General features: G+C 40.1%; 18 non-coding genes across 18 annotated transcripts; 13 read left to right on the top strand and 5 right to left on the bottom strand.

Moving 5' to 3' along the window:
* Window positions 1-132: 132 nt before the first annotated feature.
* trnai-aau (transfer RNA isoleucine (anticodon AAU)) lies at window positions 133-206 on the top strand. Its single transcript has one exon. It is a non-coding gene; the product is annotated as a tRNA-Ile (tRNA).
* Window positions 207-371: 165 nt separating this feature from the next.
* On the bottom strand, window positions 372-453 carry trnas-aga (transfer RNA serine (anticodon AGA)). The gene has a single exon. It is a non-coding gene; the product is annotated as a tRNA-Ser (tRNA).
* A 1,701-nt stretch (window positions 454-2,154) lies between these two features.
* Window positions 2,155-2,369, top strand: LOC131702203 (small nucleolar RNA U3). The gene has a single exon (XR_009309357.1). It is a non-coding gene; the product is annotated as a small nucleolar RNA U3 (small nucleolar RNA).
* A 1,112-nt stretch (window positions 2,370-3,481) lies between these two features.
* trnal-cag (transfer RNA leucine (anticodon CAG)) lies at window positions 3,482-3,563 on the top strand. Its single transcript has one exon. It is a non-coding gene; the product is annotated as a tRNA-Leu (tRNA).
* Window positions 3,564-3,851: 288 nt separating this feature from the next.
* trnai-aau (transfer RNA isoleucine (anticodon AAU)) lies at window positions 3,852-3,925 on the top strand. The gene has a single exon. It is a non-coding gene; the product is annotated as a tRNA-Ile (tRNA).
* A 165-nt stretch (window positions 3,926-4,090) lies between these two features.
* trnas-aga (transfer RNA serine (anticodon AGA)) lies at window positions 4,091-4,172 on the bottom strand. The gene has a single exon. It is a non-coding gene; the product is annotated as a tRNA-Ser (tRNA).
* A 1,701-nt stretch (window positions 4,173-5,873) lies between these two features.
* LOC131702265 (small nucleolar RNA U3) lies at window positions 5,874-6,088 on the top strand. The gene has a single exon (XR_009309419.1). It is a non-coding gene; the product is annotated as a small nucleolar RNA U3 (small nucleolar RNA).
* Window positions 6,089-7,200: 1,112 nt separating this feature from the next.
* On the top strand, window positions 7,201-7,282 carry trnal-cag (transfer RNA leucine (anticodon CAG)). Its single transcript has one exon. It is a non-coding gene; the product is annotated as a tRNA-Leu (tRNA).
* A 288-nt stretch (window positions 7,283-7,570) lies between these two features.
* trnai-aau (transfer RNA isoleucine (anticodon AAU)) lies at window positions 7,571-7,644 on the top strand. The gene has a single exon. It is a non-coding gene; the product is annotated as a tRNA-Ile (tRNA).
* Window positions 7,645-7,809: 165 nt separating this feature from the next.
* Window positions 7,810-7,891, bottom strand: trnas-aga (transfer RNA serine (anticodon AGA)). Its single transcript has one exon. It is a non-coding gene; the product is annotated as a tRNA-Ser (tRNA).
* A 1,701-nt stretch (window positions 7,892-9,592) lies between these two features.
* LOC131702264 (small nucleolar RNA U3) lies at window positions 9,593-9,807 on the top strand. The gene has a single exon (XR_009309418.1). It is a non-coding gene; the product is annotated as a small nucleolar RNA U3 (small nucleolar RNA).
* Window positions 9,808-10,919: 1,112 nt separating this feature from the next.
* On the top strand, window positions 10,920-11,001 carry trnal-cag (transfer RNA leucine (anticodon CAG)). Its single transcript has one exon. It is a non-coding gene; the product is annotated as a tRNA-Leu (tRNA).
* Window positions 11,002-11,289: 288 nt separating this feature from the next.
* trnai-aau (transfer RNA isoleucine (anticodon AAU)) lies at window positions 11,290-11,363 on the top strand. The gene has a single exon. It is a non-coding gene; the product is annotated as a tRNA-Ile (tRNA).
* A 165-nt stretch (window positions 11,364-11,528) lies between these two features.
* On the bottom strand, window positions 11,529-11,610 carry trnas-aga (transfer RNA serine (anticodon AGA)). Its single transcript has one exon. It is a non-coding gene; the product is annotated as a tRNA-Ser (tRNA).
* Window positions 11,611-13,311: 1,701 nt separating this feature from the next.
* Window positions 13,312-13,526, top strand: LOC131702263 (small nucleolar RNA U3). The gene has a single exon (XR_009309417.1). It is a non-coding gene; the product is annotated as a small nucleolar RNA U3 (small nucleolar RNA).
* Window positions 13,527-14,640: 1,114 nt separating this feature from the next.
* trnal-cag (transfer RNA leucine (anticodon CAG)) lies at window positions 14,641-14,722 on the top strand. The gene has a single exon. It is a non-coding gene; the product is annotated as a tRNA-Leu (tRNA).
* Window positions 14,723-15,010: 288 nt separating this feature from the next.
* Window positions 15,011-15,084, top strand: trnai-aau (transfer RNA isoleucine (anticodon AAU)). The gene has a single exon. It is a non-coding gene; the product is annotated as a tRNA-Ile (tRNA).
* A 165-nt stretch (window positions 15,085-15,249) lies between these two features.
* On the bottom strand, window positions 15,250-15,331 carry trnas-aga (transfer RNA serine (anticodon AGA)). The gene has a single exon. It is a non-coding gene; the product is annotated as a tRNA-Ser (tRNA).
* Window positions 15,332-15,762: the final 431 nt, after the last annotated feature.

Raw genomic sequence — 15,762 nt, 5'->3', positions numbered from 1 at the left:
AAGATGAGACCTCTAATTATGCCTTTCCAATACTTTGAATGTGTTATTGTTGAGTTTAACATAACATCTTGGTAATCATAATGTCCGCAGGCCTTGTTTTTCTCGGGTTTTATTAACGCGCTCCATGTGTGTGGCCGGTTAGCTCAGTTGGTTAGAGCGTGGTGCTAATAACGCCAAGGTCGCGGGTTCGATCCCCGTACGGGCCATGACTTTTCTTCTTTAAAGAAACCACAGCATTTGGAATGGTGCCAAAATGAACATTCTTTAACTAAATGAACCGGTGCGATATGAAGTAGAACCAGTAATATTTCAGATTCCTCATCTTTAAACATGTATTAGGAATGAACACATACAATTAAAAAGAAAGCTTACGTAGTCGGCAGGATTCGAACCTGCGCGGGGAAACCCCAATGGATTTCTAGTCCATCGCCTTAACCACTCGGCCACGACTACATGTTCTTACATTGGACTGTGAAATGATCCATATTATTGTCAAAAGAAGTAAAAGACACCCGCGGTAATGCTGCAGATGGCAGTATAGGCTAACATGAACCGAAGTCAAATGCCTTTGTTGAAACTCCATCGATTTATACAAGGCAAGCACACGTGGGAAATGTAAATACAATATCCTTTCTGTCAACGTTCATAATAATGAATACATCTTTATTTCAAAATACGTAACAATTTAAGTGATCTTTTCAAACCACCCATACACAAAAAACAAAGTAGATCTTGATTTCAACTGAAAAACTGACTTGCTTCATGGCTGCTGCCACAGCACTCAAGCACGTTGTGGCTAGCGTGAGCGGACTTAGCAGATAACAAGATCTACAAAATATCACATGCCAATAAAACATAACACAATTATGTTCGATTTTATAACAAAACCCCACCCCAGATGGGACTCGAACCCACTATCCCTGGCTTAGGAGGCCAGTGGCCTTAGCCATTAGGCCACTAGGGCTGACATGGGAAGCGCACATTTGGTAGTTCTAAAGAAAGTGGGAACAATAGTATCGTGGTTTCATAAATATCCAAGCCATCTTTGGTGTTCAAACAAAGCAGTTACATTGGGAAAGGGCCGTACTTATCAGTAAGTGTTTGAAATGCATGTGGGAAGATTTAAGATTGTGAAGAAGTTTTAATATGCTTCGTATTTGCGCATTGGTAACCTTACATAATTACGTTTTGATTAATGCCACTTCCTTACCTGACAGTAGTCAGGGTGACGATACAAGACCAAAGCCAATAAACCTGTTATTTTCCTGTCCTTTCATTACCATATTCTAGTGTGCTTGTTCAGAATATGCGTGAATCCTGAAAACGTCTTGCTAATATGTGAACAAAGCCAGCATTCACTTTATTGATCACCATGTGGAATAGCCGCTATTGGAACACACATGATTGTGTTAAAGATGTTAATAGACTTTCAATGTACACGTTTTAGAGCTGAACGTTTGTTGAGACAGTTCAAACGCTGTAGCAGTGTTTACCTATTTCATGGATGTTTGCTTTTTCGTCTTACTCTGGAAAAAATAATAATAGCAATAGAAAAATGTAGGCAAAACAATTTTTGAGAACCGCATTTGGGTGAAAAATGAACAGTTTCAAAACACATTTGTAAACGCATTGGATTCTATTATGGTGTTTCCGAGCTGTTGAATGTTTCTTATTATATACAGGTTTACTGGCTTGACAGAAAGGCGATTGACAAAAAGAATGCCTCGTCCCTGCGTGGGCTTGAAACAGCAACGTTTTGGTTAAGCCGAACGCGCTCACCGATTACGTTGTTTTATTAGATAACACCCTCGGAGCCCAACAGAACACTGTATGCGTATAATTAAAATATTTACGGTTCAAATGGGAATCGTATTCATCAGATTTTAAGCACACATTTGATAGACGTCACAGTGCAAAGGAGGAAGGCAGGCAATGCAAATGAGGCAACTGGCTCGTACTTTTTAAATCATACCAAAAAATTGAACCCAATTAAGCTTTTAACCGCCTGCAGTCTGGAATGAGTTTGAAATGTTATTGTAACAACTCACTGGGCTACAGCAATTGCATTATATGAAAGTGCTCCTGTTTATTTGTCACCGGCACAGCTACCGGTGCCACTCAGAGTTGGAGGGAGACGGTCGGCCACTTGCCCATAAAACAATACTTTCAGGGATCATTTCTATAGTGATTTGCTAGCGAAATGCGTTTTGAAAGTGTTTGGGCTCGCTACCCACGAGGAAGAGTGAGAGTGTTCGTTTTTGAGCGTGAAGAAGACAGCGAGTGTTGTTTTTGACCAACTGCTCGCTGTTATTGATGACCGCTCCAGTGTTCCTTAGGGGGCTGGAGGAAGCGGACACGTTCTGAGTGGGTGTCTTACCAAAACGTAAGAAAGATGAACTACAGTTGCAAAGCACTGCTGCTTTTTCGATGATTGATTAAAACTATCAAACTGACTGAAAACACGGATCGCATTAATTGCGATTGGTTTCATACCAATACGCTTACATAACAGATATTGGTTATAGACAATGTCATATACACAGAAATGAACACGGACAGTGTTTATTAAGGGCTGACTCATTGACATGTTCGAGAGATCTAGGTGTACTGGACAAATCTACTGGATTATTTTCCATGTCGTAATTGTGCCGCCTGTGATAATGCGTTTGCGTTTTACAAGCCATACAACGAAAAAAGAGTACAGTGTCTTACAAGTGATGACCTGTGCTTCAACGCATGTCATTTATTTGTTTTTTTGTCCTTGCCATTTGCAATATGTTGGTAAAACTACTAGACAGTGACGATTGCGCATTGATGAGCAAGCATAAAAGTTCAATTAGGAGAAAAGATATCCATTCACCACTAGCTAGACATTTCGTAGATGCCAAACATTCCATTTCAGATCTGAAATACCGCAGCATACAAAAAATATTTCAAGCTCGAGGACGTGATAATCTCGATCAAAAACTATTACAATGTGAATCCAAATGGATCTTCTATCTCCATATGGTACAACCCGAGGGATTAAATGAAGCGCTAGGATTATCCTGTTTTCTGTGATATAATGCGCAACCATACTTGTCTTTCATAAGATCTGAAAATAAATTATAGCGCTTTGAGATTATGTCTGTTATTAGCAGATTGTTTAGAAATGTACTCAAATATGTTACAACTGTTCTGTCTACGAAATATATCTGTAACATTTATGTAATGCCTTTGTGGTTTTTTGATGAAGTTCATTTGCTAACAGACTGTTCTGATTTTGATTCAAACCGTGAAGCGATCGCTCTGTTTGCAGTATATTTTCTTTCAGTAAGAGGAGTGTCCTTGTGATTCCATACAAAATGCGACAAAACCTGTCGCCCTCCTTAATATAAACAGAAAAAGAACAAGTACACGCACACGCCAGGTGATTTACTGCAGCGTCAGACATGGGAGGTTCAGCAGTGTGCTGCAGCGTTGTGCAAAGTCGTCGGTGTAAGTCAGGATGGCCGAGCGGTCTAAGGCGCTGTGGTCAGGTCGCAGTCTCCATGGAGGCGTGGGCTCGAACCCCACTTCTGACAACAGTTCTTGTTAATTTATTTCTAAAACGTCCACCGAATGCTTGGTAATTTTACATGTTTTTCTTTTTAGTATTCAAATCACAGCTTTTTAAATGAGAGAAAGTCACCGCAAGCCCGCACCTCGCCACTTTCTTCACACTGCTAAACTGCCTCATAAAGATGAGACCTCTAATTATGCCTTTCCAATACTTTGAATGTGTTATTGTTGAGTTTAACATAACATCTTGGTAATCATAATGTCCGCAGGCCTTGTTTTTCTCGGGTTTTATTAACGCGCTCCATGTGTGTGGCCGGTTAGCTCAGTTGGTTAGAGCGTGGTGCTAATAACGCCAAGGTCGCGGGTTCGATCCCCGTACGGGCCATGACTTTTCTTCTTTAAAGAAACCACAGCATTTGGAATGGTGCCAAAATGAACATTCTTTAACTAAATGAACCGGTGCGATATGAAGTAGAACCAGTAATATTTCAGATTCCTCATCTTTAAACATGTATTAGGAATGAACACATACAATTAAAAAGAAAGCTTACGTAGTCGGCAGGATTCGAACCTGCGCGGGGAAACCCCAATGGATTTCTAGTCCATCGCCTTAACCACTCGGCCACGACTACATGTTCTTACATTGGACTGTGAAATGATCCATATTATTGTCAAAAGAAGTAAAAGACACCCGCGGTAATGCTGCAGATGGCAGTATAGGCTAACATGAACCGAAGTCAAATGCCTTTGTTGAAACTCCATCGATTTATACAAGGCAAGCACACGTGGGAAATGTAAATACAATATCCTTTCTGTCAACGTTCATAATAATGAATACATCTTTATTTCAAAATACGTAACAATTTAAGTGATCTTTTCAAACCACCCATACACAAAAAACAAAGTAGATCTTGATTTCAACTGAAAAACTGACTTGCTTCATGGCTGCTGCCACAGCACTCAAGCACGTTGTGGCTAGCGTGAGCGGACTTAGCAGATAACAAGATCTACAAAATATCACATGCCAATAAAACATAACACAATTATGTTCGATTTTATAACAAAACCCCACCCCAGATGGGACTCGAACCCACTATCCCTGGCTTAGGAGGCCAGTGGCCTTAGCCATTAGGCCACTAGGGCTGACATGGGAAGCGCACATTTGGTAGTTCTAAAGAAAGTGGGAACAATAGTATCGTGGTTTCATAAATATCCAAGCCATCTTTGGTGTTCAAACAAAGCAGTTACATTGGGAAAGGGCCGTACTTATCAGTAAGTGTTTGAAATGCATGTGGGAAGATTTAAGATTGTGAAGAAGTTTTAATATGCTTCGTATTTGCGCATTGGTAACCTTACATAATTACGTTTTGATTAATGCCACTTCCTTACCTGACAGTAGTCAGGGTGACGATACAAGACCAAAGCCAATAAACCTGTTATTTTCCTGTCCTTTCATTACCATATTCTAGTGTGCTTGTTCAGAATATGCGTGAATCCTGAAAACGTCTTGCTAATATGTGAACAAAGCCAGCATTCACTTTATTGATCACCATGTGGAATAGCCGCTATTGGAACACACATGATTGTGTTAAAGATGTTAATAGACTTTCAATGTACACGTTTTAGAGCTGAACGTTTGTTGAGACAGTTCAAGCGCTGTAGCAGTGTTTACCTATTTCATGGATGTTTGCTTTTTCGTCTTACTCTGGAAAAAATAATAATAGCAATAGAAAAATGTAGGCAAAACAATTTTTGAGAACCGCATTTGGGTGAAAAATGAACAGTTTCAAAACACATTTGTAAACGCATTGGATTCTATTATGGTGTTTCCGAGCTGTTGAATGTTTCTTATTATATACAGGTTTACTGGCTTGACAGAAAGGCGATTGACAAAAAGAATGCCTCGTCCCTGCGTGGGCCTGAAACAGCAACGTTTTGGTTAAGCCGAACGCGCTCACCGATTACGTTGTTTTATTAGATAACACCCTCGGAGCCCAACAGAACACTGTATGCGTATAATTAAAATATTTACGGTTCAAATGGGAATCGTATTCATCAGATTTTAAGCACACATTTGATAGACGTCACAGTGCAAAGGAGGAAGGCAGGCAATGCAAATGAGGCAACTGGCTCGTACTTTTTAAATCATACCAAAAAATTGAACCCAATTAAGCTTTTAACCGCCTGCAGTCTGGAATGAGTTTGAAATGTTATTGTAACAACTCACTGGGCTACAGCAATTGCATTATATGAAAGTGCTCCTGTTTATTTGTCACCGGCACAGCTACCGGTGCCACTCAGAGTTGGAGGGAGACGGTCGGCCACTTGCCCATAAAACAATACTTTCAGGGATCATTTCTATAGTGATTTGCTAGCGAAATGCGTTTTGAAAGTGTTTGGGCTCGCTACTCACGAGGAAGAGTGAGAGTGTTCGTTTTTGAGCGTGAAGAAGACAGCGAGTGTTGTTTTTGACCAACTGCTCGCTGTTATTGATGACCGCTCCAGTGTTCCTTAGGGGGCTGGAGGAAGCGGACACGTTCTGAGTGGGTGTCTTACCAAAACGTAAGAAAGATGAACTACAGTTGCAAAGCACTGCTGCTTTTTCGATGATTGATTAAAACTATCAAACTGACTGAAAACACGGATCGCATTAATTGCGATTGGTTTCATACCAATACGCTTACATAACAGATATTGGTTATAGACAATGTCATATACACAGAAATGAACACGGACAGTGTTTATTAAGGGCTGACTCATTGACATGTTCGAGAGATCTAGGTGTACTGGACAAATCTACTGGATTTTTTTCCATGTCGTAATTGTGCCGCCTGTGATAATGCGTTTGCGTTTTACAAGCCATACAACGAAAAAAGAGTACAGTGTCTTACAAGTGATGACCTGTGCTTCAACGCATGTCATTTATTTGTTTTTTTGTCCTTGCCATTTGCAATATGTTGGTAAAACTACTAGACAGTGACGATTGCGCATTGATGAGCAAGCATAAAAGTTCAATTAGGAGAAAAGATATCCATTCACCACTAGCTAGACATTTCGTAGATGCCAAACATTCCATTTCAGATCTGAAATACCGCAGCATACAAAAAATATTTCAAGCTCGAGGACGTGATAATCTCGATCAAAAACTATTACAATGTGAATCCAAATGGATCTTCTATCTCCATATGGTACAACCCGAGGGATTAAATGAAGCGCTAGGATTATCCTGTTTTCTGTGATATAATGCGCAACCATACTTGTCTTTCATAAGATCTGAAAATAAATTATAGCGCTTTGAGATTATGTCTGTTATTAGCAGATTGTTTAGAAATGTACTCAAATATGTTACAACTGTTCTGTCTACGAAATATATCTGTAACATTTATGTAATGCCTTTGTGGTTTTTTGATGAAGTTCATTTGCTAACAGACTGTTCTGATTTTGATTCAAACCGTGAAGCGATCGCTCTGTTTGCAGTATATTTTCTTTCAGTAAGAGGAGTGTCCTTGTGATTCCATACAAAATGCGACAAAACCTGTCGCCCTCCTTAATATAAACAGAAAAAGAACAAGTACACGCACACGCCAGGTGATTTACTGCAGCGTCAGACATGGGAGGTTCAGCAGTGTGCTGCAGCGTTGTGCAAAGTCGTCGGTCTAAGTCAGGATGGCCGAGCGGTCTAAGGCGCTGTGGTCAGGTCGCAGTCTCCATGGAGGCGTGGGATCGAACCCCACTTCTGACAACAGTTCTTGTTAATTTATTTCTAAAACGTCCACCGAATGCTTGGTAATTTTACATGTTTTTCTTTTTAGTATTCAAATCACAGCTTTTTAAATGAGAGAAAGTCACCGCAAGCCCGCACCTCGCCACTTTCTTCACACTGCTAAACTGCCTCATAAAGATGAGACCTCTAATTATGCCTTTCCAATACTTTGAATGTGTTATTGTTGAGTTTAACATAACATCTTGGTAATCATAATGTCCGCAGGCCTTGTTTTTCTCGGGTTTTATTAACGCGCTCCATGTGTGTGGCCGGTTAGCTCAGTTGGTTAGAGCGTGGTGCTAATAACGCCAAGGTCGCGGGTTCGATCCCCGTACGGGCCATGACTTTTCTTCTTTAAAGAAACCACAGCATTTGGAATGGTGCCAAAATGAACATTCTTTAACTAAATGAACCGGTGCGATATGAAGTAGAACCAGTAATATTTCAGATTCCTCATCTTTAAACATGTATTAGGAATGAACACATACAATTAAAAAGAAAGCTTACGTAGTCGGCAGGATTCGAACCTGCGCGGGGAAACCCCAATGGATTTCTAGTCCATCGCCTTAACCACTCGGCCACGACTACATGTTCTTACATTGGACTGTGAAATGATCCATATTATTGTCAAAAGAAGTAAAAGACACCCGCGGTAATGCTGCAGATGGCAGTATAGGCTAACATGAACCGAAGTCAAATGCCTTTGTTGAAACTCCATCGATTTATACAAGGCAAGCACACGTGGGAAATGTAAATACAATATCCTTTCTGTCAACGTTCATAATAATGAATACATCTTTATTTCAAAATACGTAACAATTTAAGTGATCTTTTCAAACCACCCATACACAAAAAACAAAGTAGATCTTGATTTCAACTGAAAAACTGACTTGCTTCATGGCTGCTGCCACAGCACTCAAGCACGTTGTGGCTAGCGTGAGCGGACTTAGCAGATAACAAGATCTACAAAATATCACATGCCAATAAAACATAACACAATTATGTTCGATTTTATAACAAAACCCCACCCCAGATGGGACTCGAACCCACTATCCCTGGCTTAGGAGGCCAGTGGCCTTAGCCATTAGGCCACTAGGGCTGACATGGGAAGCGCACATTTGGTAGTTCTAAAGAAAGTGGGAACAATAGTATCGTGGTTTCATAAATATCCAAGCCATCTTTGGTGTTCAAACAAAGCAGTTACATTGGGAAAGGGCCGTACTTATCAGTAAGTGTTTGAAATGCATGTGGGAAGATTTAAGATTGTGAAGAAGTTTTAATATGCTTCGTATTTGCGCATTGGTAACCTTACATAATTACGTTTTGATTAATGCCACTTCCTTACCTGACAGTAGTCAGGGTGACGATACAAGACCAAAGCCAATAAACCTGTTATTTTCCTGTCCTTTCATTACCATATTCTAGTGTGCTTGTTCAGAATATGCGTGAATCCTGAAAACGTCTTGCTAATATGTGAACAAAGCCAGCATTCACTTTATTGATCACCATGTGGAATAGCCGCTATTGGAACACACATGATTGTGTTAAAGATGTTAATAGACTTTCAATGTACACGTTTTAGAGCTGAACGTTTGTTGAGACAGTTCAAGCGCTGTAGCAGTGTTTACCTATTTCATGGATGTTTGCTTTTTCGTCTTACTCTGGAAAAAATAATAATAGCAATAGAAAAATGTAGGCAAAACAATTTTTGAGAACCGCATTTGGGTGAAAAATGAACAGTTTCAAAACACATTTGTAAACGCATTGGATTCTATTATGGTGTTTCCGAGCTGTTGAATGTTTCTTATTATATACAGGTTTACTGGCTTGACAGAAAGGCGATTGACAAAAAGAATGCCTCGTCCCTGCGTGGGCCTGAAACAGCAACGTTTTGGTTAAGCCGAACGCGCTCACCGATTACGTTGTTTTATTAGATAACACCCTCGGAGCCCAACAGAACACTGTATGCGTATAATTAAAATATTTACGGTTCAAATGGGAATCGTATTCATCAGATTTTAAGCACACATTTGATAGACGTCACAGTGCAAAGGAGGAAGGCAGGCAATGCAAATGAGGCAACTGGCTCGTACTTTTTAAATCATACCAAAAAATTGAACCCAATTAAGCTTTTAACCGCCTGCAGTCTGGAATGAGTTTGAAATGTTATTGTAACAACTCACTGGGCTACAGCAATTGCATTATATGAAAGTGCTCCTGTTTATTTGTCACCGGCACAGCTACCGGTGCCACTCAGAGTTGGAGGGAGACGGTCGGCCACTTGCCCATAAAACAATACTTTCAGGGATCATTTCTATAGTGATTTGCTAGCGAAATGCGTTTTGAAAGTGTTTGGGCTCGCTACTCACGAGGAAGAGTGAGAGTGTTCGTTTTTGAGCGTGAAGAAGACAGCGAGTGTTGTTTTTGACCAACTGCTCGCTGTTATTGATGACCGCTCCAGTGTTCCTTAGGGGGCTGGAGGAAGCGGACACGTTCTGAGTGGGTGTCTTACCAAAACGTAAGAAAGATGAACTACAGTTGCAAAGCACTGCTGCTTTTTCGATGATTGATTAAAACTATCAAACTGACTGAAAACACGGATCGCATTAATTGCGATTGGTTTCATACCAATACGCTTACATAACAGATATTGGTTATAGACAATGTCATATACACAGAAATGAACACGGACAGTGTTTATTAAGGGCTGACTCATTGACATGTTCGAGAGATCTAGGTGTACTGGACAAATCTACTGGATTTTTTTCCATGTCGTAATTGTGCCGCCTGTGATAATGCGTTTGCGTTTTACAAGCCATACAACGAAAAAAGAGTACAGTGTCTTACAAGTGATGACCTGTGCTTCAACGCATGTCATTTATTTGTTTTTTTGTCCTTGCCATTTGCAATATGTTGGTAAAACTACTAGACAGTGACGATTGCGCATTGATGAGCAAGCATAAAAGTTCAATTAGGAGAAAAGATATCCATTCACCACTAGCTAGACATTTCGTAGATGCCAAACATTCCATTTCAGATCTGAAATACCGCAGCATACAAAAAATATTTCAAGCTCGAGGACGTGATAATCTCGATCAAAAACTATTACAATGTGAATCCAAATGGATCTTCTATCTCCATATGGTACAACCCGAGGGATTAAATGAAGCGCTAGGATTATCCTGTTTTCTGTGATATAATGCGCAACCATACTTGTCTTTCATAAGATCTGAAAATAAATTATAGCGCTTTGAGATTATGTCTGTTATTAGCAGATTGTTTAGAAATGTACTCAAATATGTTACAACTGTTCTGTCTACGAAATATATCTGTAACATTTATGTAATGCCTTTGTGGTTTTTTGATGAAGTTCATTTGCTAACAGACTGTTCTGATTTTGATTCAAACCGTGAAGCGATCGCTCTGTTTGCAGTATATTTTCTTTCAGTAAGAGGAGTGTCCTTGTGATTCCATACAAAATGCGACAAAACCTGTCGCCCTCCTTAATATAAACAGAAAAAGAACAAGTACACGCACACGCCAGGTGATTTACTGCAGCGTCAGACATGGGAGGTTCAGCAGTGTGCTGCAGCGTTGTGCAAAGTCGTCGGTCTAAGTCAGGATGGCCGAGCGGTCTAAGGCGCTGTGGTCAGGTCGCAGTCTCCATGGAGGCGTGGGATCGAACCCCACTTCTGACAACAGTTCTTGTTAATTTATTTCTAAAACGTCCACCGAATGCTTGGTAATTTTACATGTTTTTCTTTTTAGTATTCAAATCACAGCTTTTTAAATGAGAGAAAGTCACCGCAAGCCCGCACCTCGCCACTTTCTTCACACTGCTAAACTGCCTCATAAAGATGAGACCTCTAATTATGCCTTTCCAATACTTTGAATGTGTTATTGTTGAGTTTAACATAACATCTTGGTAATCATAATGTCCGCAGGCCTTGTTTTTCTCGGGTTTTATTAACGCGCTCCATGTGTGTGGCCGGTTAGCTCAGTTGGTTAGAGCGTGGTGCTAATAACGCCAAGGTCGCGGGTTCGATCCCCGTACGGGCCATGACTTTTCTTCTTTAAAGAAACCACAGCATTTGGAATGGTGCCAAAATGAACATTCTTTAACTAAATGAACCGGTGCGATATGAAGTAGAACCAGTAATATTTCAGATTCCTCATCTTTAAACATGTATTAGGAATGAACACATACAATTAAAAAGAAAGCTTACGTAGTCGGCAGGATTCGAACCTGCGCGGGGAAACCCCAATGGATTTCTAGTCCATCGCCTTAACCACTCGGCCACGACTACATGTTCTTACATTGGACTGTGAAATGATCCATATTATTGTCAAAAGAAGTAAAAGACACCCGCGGTAATGCTGCAGATGGCAGTATAGGCTAACATGAACCGAAGTCAAATGCCTTTGTTGAAACTCCATCGATTTATACAAGGCAAGCACACGTGGGAAATGTAAATACAATATCCTTTCTGTCAACGTTCATAATAATGAATACATCTTTATTTCAAAATACGTAACAATTTAAGTGATCTTTTCAAACCACCCATACACAAAAAACAAAGTAGATCTTGATTTCAACTGAAAAACTGACTTGCTTCATGGCTGCTGCCACAGCACTCAAGCACGTTGTGGCTAGCGTGAGCGGACTTAGCAGATAACAAGATCTACAAAATATCACATGCCAATAAAACATAACACAATTATGTTCGATTTTATAACAAAACCCCACCCCAGATGGGACTCGAACCCACTATCCCTGGCTTAGGAGGCCAGTGGCCTTAGCCATTAGGCCACTAGGGCTGACATGGGAAGCGCACATTTGGTAGTTCTAAAGAAAGTGGGAACAATAGTATCGTGGTTTCATAAATATCCAAGCCATCTTTGGTGTTCAAACAAAGCAGTTACATTGGGAAAGGGCCGTACTTATCAGTAAGTGTTTGAAATGCATGTGGGAAGATTTAAGATTGTGAAGAAGTTTTAATATGCTTCGTATTTGCGCATTGGTAACCTTACATAATTACGTTTTGATTAATGCCACTTCCTTACCTGACAGTAGTCAGGGTGACGATACAAGACCAAAGCCAATAAACCTGTTATTTTCCTGTCCTTTCATTACCATATTCTAGTGTGCTTGTTCAGAATATGCGTGAATCCTGAAAACGTCTTGCTAATATGTGAACAAAGCCAGCATTCACTTTATTGATCACCATGTGGAATAGCCGCTATTGGAACACACATGATTGTGTTAAAGATGTTAATAGACTTTCAATGTACACGTTTTAGAGCTGAACGTTTGTTGAGACAGTTCAAGCGCTGTAGCAGTGTTTACCTATTTCATGGATGTTTGCTTTTTCGTCTTACTCTGGAAAAAATAATAATAGCAATAGAAAAATGTAGGCAAAACAATTTTTGAGAACCGCATTTGGGTGAAAAATGAACAGTTTCAAAACACATTTGTAAACGCATTGGATTCTATTATGGTGTTTCCGAGCTGTTGAATGTTTCTTATTATATACAGGTTTACTGGCTTGACAGAAAGGCGATTGACAAAAAGAATGCCTCGTCCCTGCGTGGGCCTGAAACAGCAACGTTTTGGTTAAGCCGAACGCGCTCACCGATTACGTTGTTTTATTAGATAACACCCTCGGAGCCCAACAGAACACTGTATGCGTATAATTAAAATATTTACGGTTCAAATGGGAATCGTATTCATCAGATTTTAAGCACACATTTGATAGACGTCACAGTGCAAAGGAGGAAGGCAGGCAATGCAAATGAGGCAACTGGCTCGTACTTTTTAAATCATACCAAAAAATTGAACCCAATTAAGCTTTTAACCGCCTGCAGTCTGGAATGAGTTTGAAATGTTATTGTAACAACTCACTGGGCTACAGCAATTGCATTATATGAAAGTGCTCCTGTTTATTTGTCACCGGCACAGCTACCGGTGCCACTCAGAGTTGGAGGGAGACGGTCGGCCACTTGCCCATAAAACAATACTTTCAGGGATCATTTCTATAGTGATTTGCTAGCGAAATGCGTTTTGAAAGTGTTTGGGCTCGCTACTCACGAGGAAGAGTGAGAGTGTTCGTTTTTGAGCGTGAAGAAGACAGCGAGTGTTGTTTTTGACCAACTGCTCGCTGTTATTGATGACCGCTCCAGTGTTCCTTAGGGGGCTGGAGGAAGCGGACACGTTCTGAGTGGGTATCTTACCAAAACGTAAGAAAGATGAACTACAGTTGCAAAGCACTGCTGCTTTCTCGATGATTGATTAAAACTATCAAACTGACTGAAAACACGGATCGCATTAATTGCGATTGGTTTCATACCAATACGCTTACATAACAGATATTGGTTATAGACAATGTCATATACACAGAAATGAACACGGACAGTGTTTATTAAGGGCTGACTCATTGACATGTTCGAGAGATCTAGGTGTACTGGACAAATCTACTGGATTTTTTTCCATGTCGTAATTGTGCCGCCTGTGATAATGCGTTTGCGTTTTACAAGCCATACAACGAAAAAAGAGTACAGTGTCTTTCAAGTGATGACCTGTGCTTCAACGCATGTCATTTATTTGTTTTTTTTATCCTTGCCATTTGCAATATGTTGGTAAAACTACTAGACAGTGACGATTGCGCATTGATGAGCAAGCATAAAAGTTCAATTAGGAGAAAAGATATCCATTCACCACTAGCTAGACATTTCGTAGATGCCAAACATTCCATTTCAGATCTGAAATACCGCAGCATACAAAAAAATATTTCAAGTTCGAGGACGTGATAATCTCGATCAAAAACTATTACAATGTGAATCCAAATGGATCTTCTATCTCCATATGGTACAACCCGAGGGATTAAATGAAGCGCTAGGATTATCCTGTTTTCTGTGATATAATGCGCAACCATACTTGTCTTTCATAAGATCTGAAAATAAATTATAGCGCTTTGAGATTATGTCTGTTATTAGCAGATTGTTTAGAAATGTACTCAAATATGTTACAACTGTTCTGTCTACGAAATATATCTGTAACATTTATGTAATGCCTTTGTGGTTTTTTGATGAAGTTCATTTGCTAACAGACTGTTCTGATTTTGATTCAAACCGTTAAGCGATCGCTCTGTTTGCAGTATATTTTCTTTCAGTAAGAGGAGTGTCCTTGTGATTCCATACAGAATGCGACAAAACCTGTCGCCCTCCTTAATATAAACAGAAAAAGAACAAGTACACGCACACGCCAGGTGATTTACTGCAGCGTCAGACATGGGAGGTTCAGCAGTGTGCTGCAGCGTTGTGCAAAGTCGTCGGTCTAAGTCAGGATGGCCGAGCGGTCTAAGGCGCTGTGGTCAGGTCGCAGTCTCCATGGAGGCGTGGGATCGAACCCCACTTCTGACAACTGTTCTTGTTAATTTATTTCTAAAACGTCCACTGAATGCTTGGTAATTTTACATGTTTTTCTTTTTAGTATTCAAATCACAGCTTTTTAAATGAGAGAAAGTCACCGCAAGCCCGCACCTCGCCACTTTCTTCACACTGCTAAACTGCCTCATAAAGATGAGACCTCTAATTATGCCTTTCCAATACTTTGAATGTGTTATTGTTGAGTTTAACATAACATCTTGGTAATCATAATGTCCGCAGGCCTTGTTTTTCTCGGGTTTTATTAACGCGATCCATGTGTGTGGCCGGTTAGCTCAGTTGGTTAGAGCGTGGTGCTAATAACGAAAAGGTCGCGGGTTCGATCCCCGTACGGGCCATGACTTTTCTTCTTTAAAGAAACCACAGCATTTGGAATGGTGCCAAAATGAACATTCTTTAACAAAATGAACCTTTGCGATATGAAGTAGAACCAGTAATATTTCAGATTCCTCATCTTTAAACATGTATTAGGAATGAACACATACAATTAAAAAGAAAGCTTACGTAATCGGCAGGATTCGAACCTGCGCGGGGAAACCCCAATGGATTTCTAGTCCATCGCCTTAACCACTCGGCCACGACTACATGTTCTTACATAGGACTGTGAAATGATCCATATTATTGTCAAAAGAAGTAAACGACACCCGCGGTAATGCTGCAGATGGCAGTATAGGCTAACATGAACCGAAGTCAAATGCCTTTGTTGAAACTCCATCGATTTATACAAGGCAAGCACACGTGGGAAATGTAAATACAATATCCTTTCTGTCAACGTTCATAATAATGAATACATCTTTATTTCAAAATACGTAACAATTTAAGTGATCTTTTCAAACCACCCATACACAAAAAACAAAGTAGATCTTGATTTCAACTGAAAAACTGACTTGCTTCATGGCTGCTGCCACAGCACTCAAGCACGTTGTGGCTAGCGTGAGCGGACTTAGCAGATAACAAGATCTACAAAATATCACATGCCAATAAAACATAACACAATTATGTTCGATTTTATAACA

The sequence above is a fragment of the Acipenser ruthenus genome, chromosome 29 (genome assembly GCF_902713425.1).
Source record: "Acipenser ruthenus chromosome 29, fAciRut3.2 maternal haplotype, whole genome shotgun sequence".
Taxonomy (NCBI): Eukaryota; Metazoa; Chordata; class Actinopteri; order Acipenseriformes; family Acipenseridae; genus Acipenser; species Acipenser ruthenus.
This window is presented reverse-complemented; position numbering and strand designations above follow the sequence as displayed.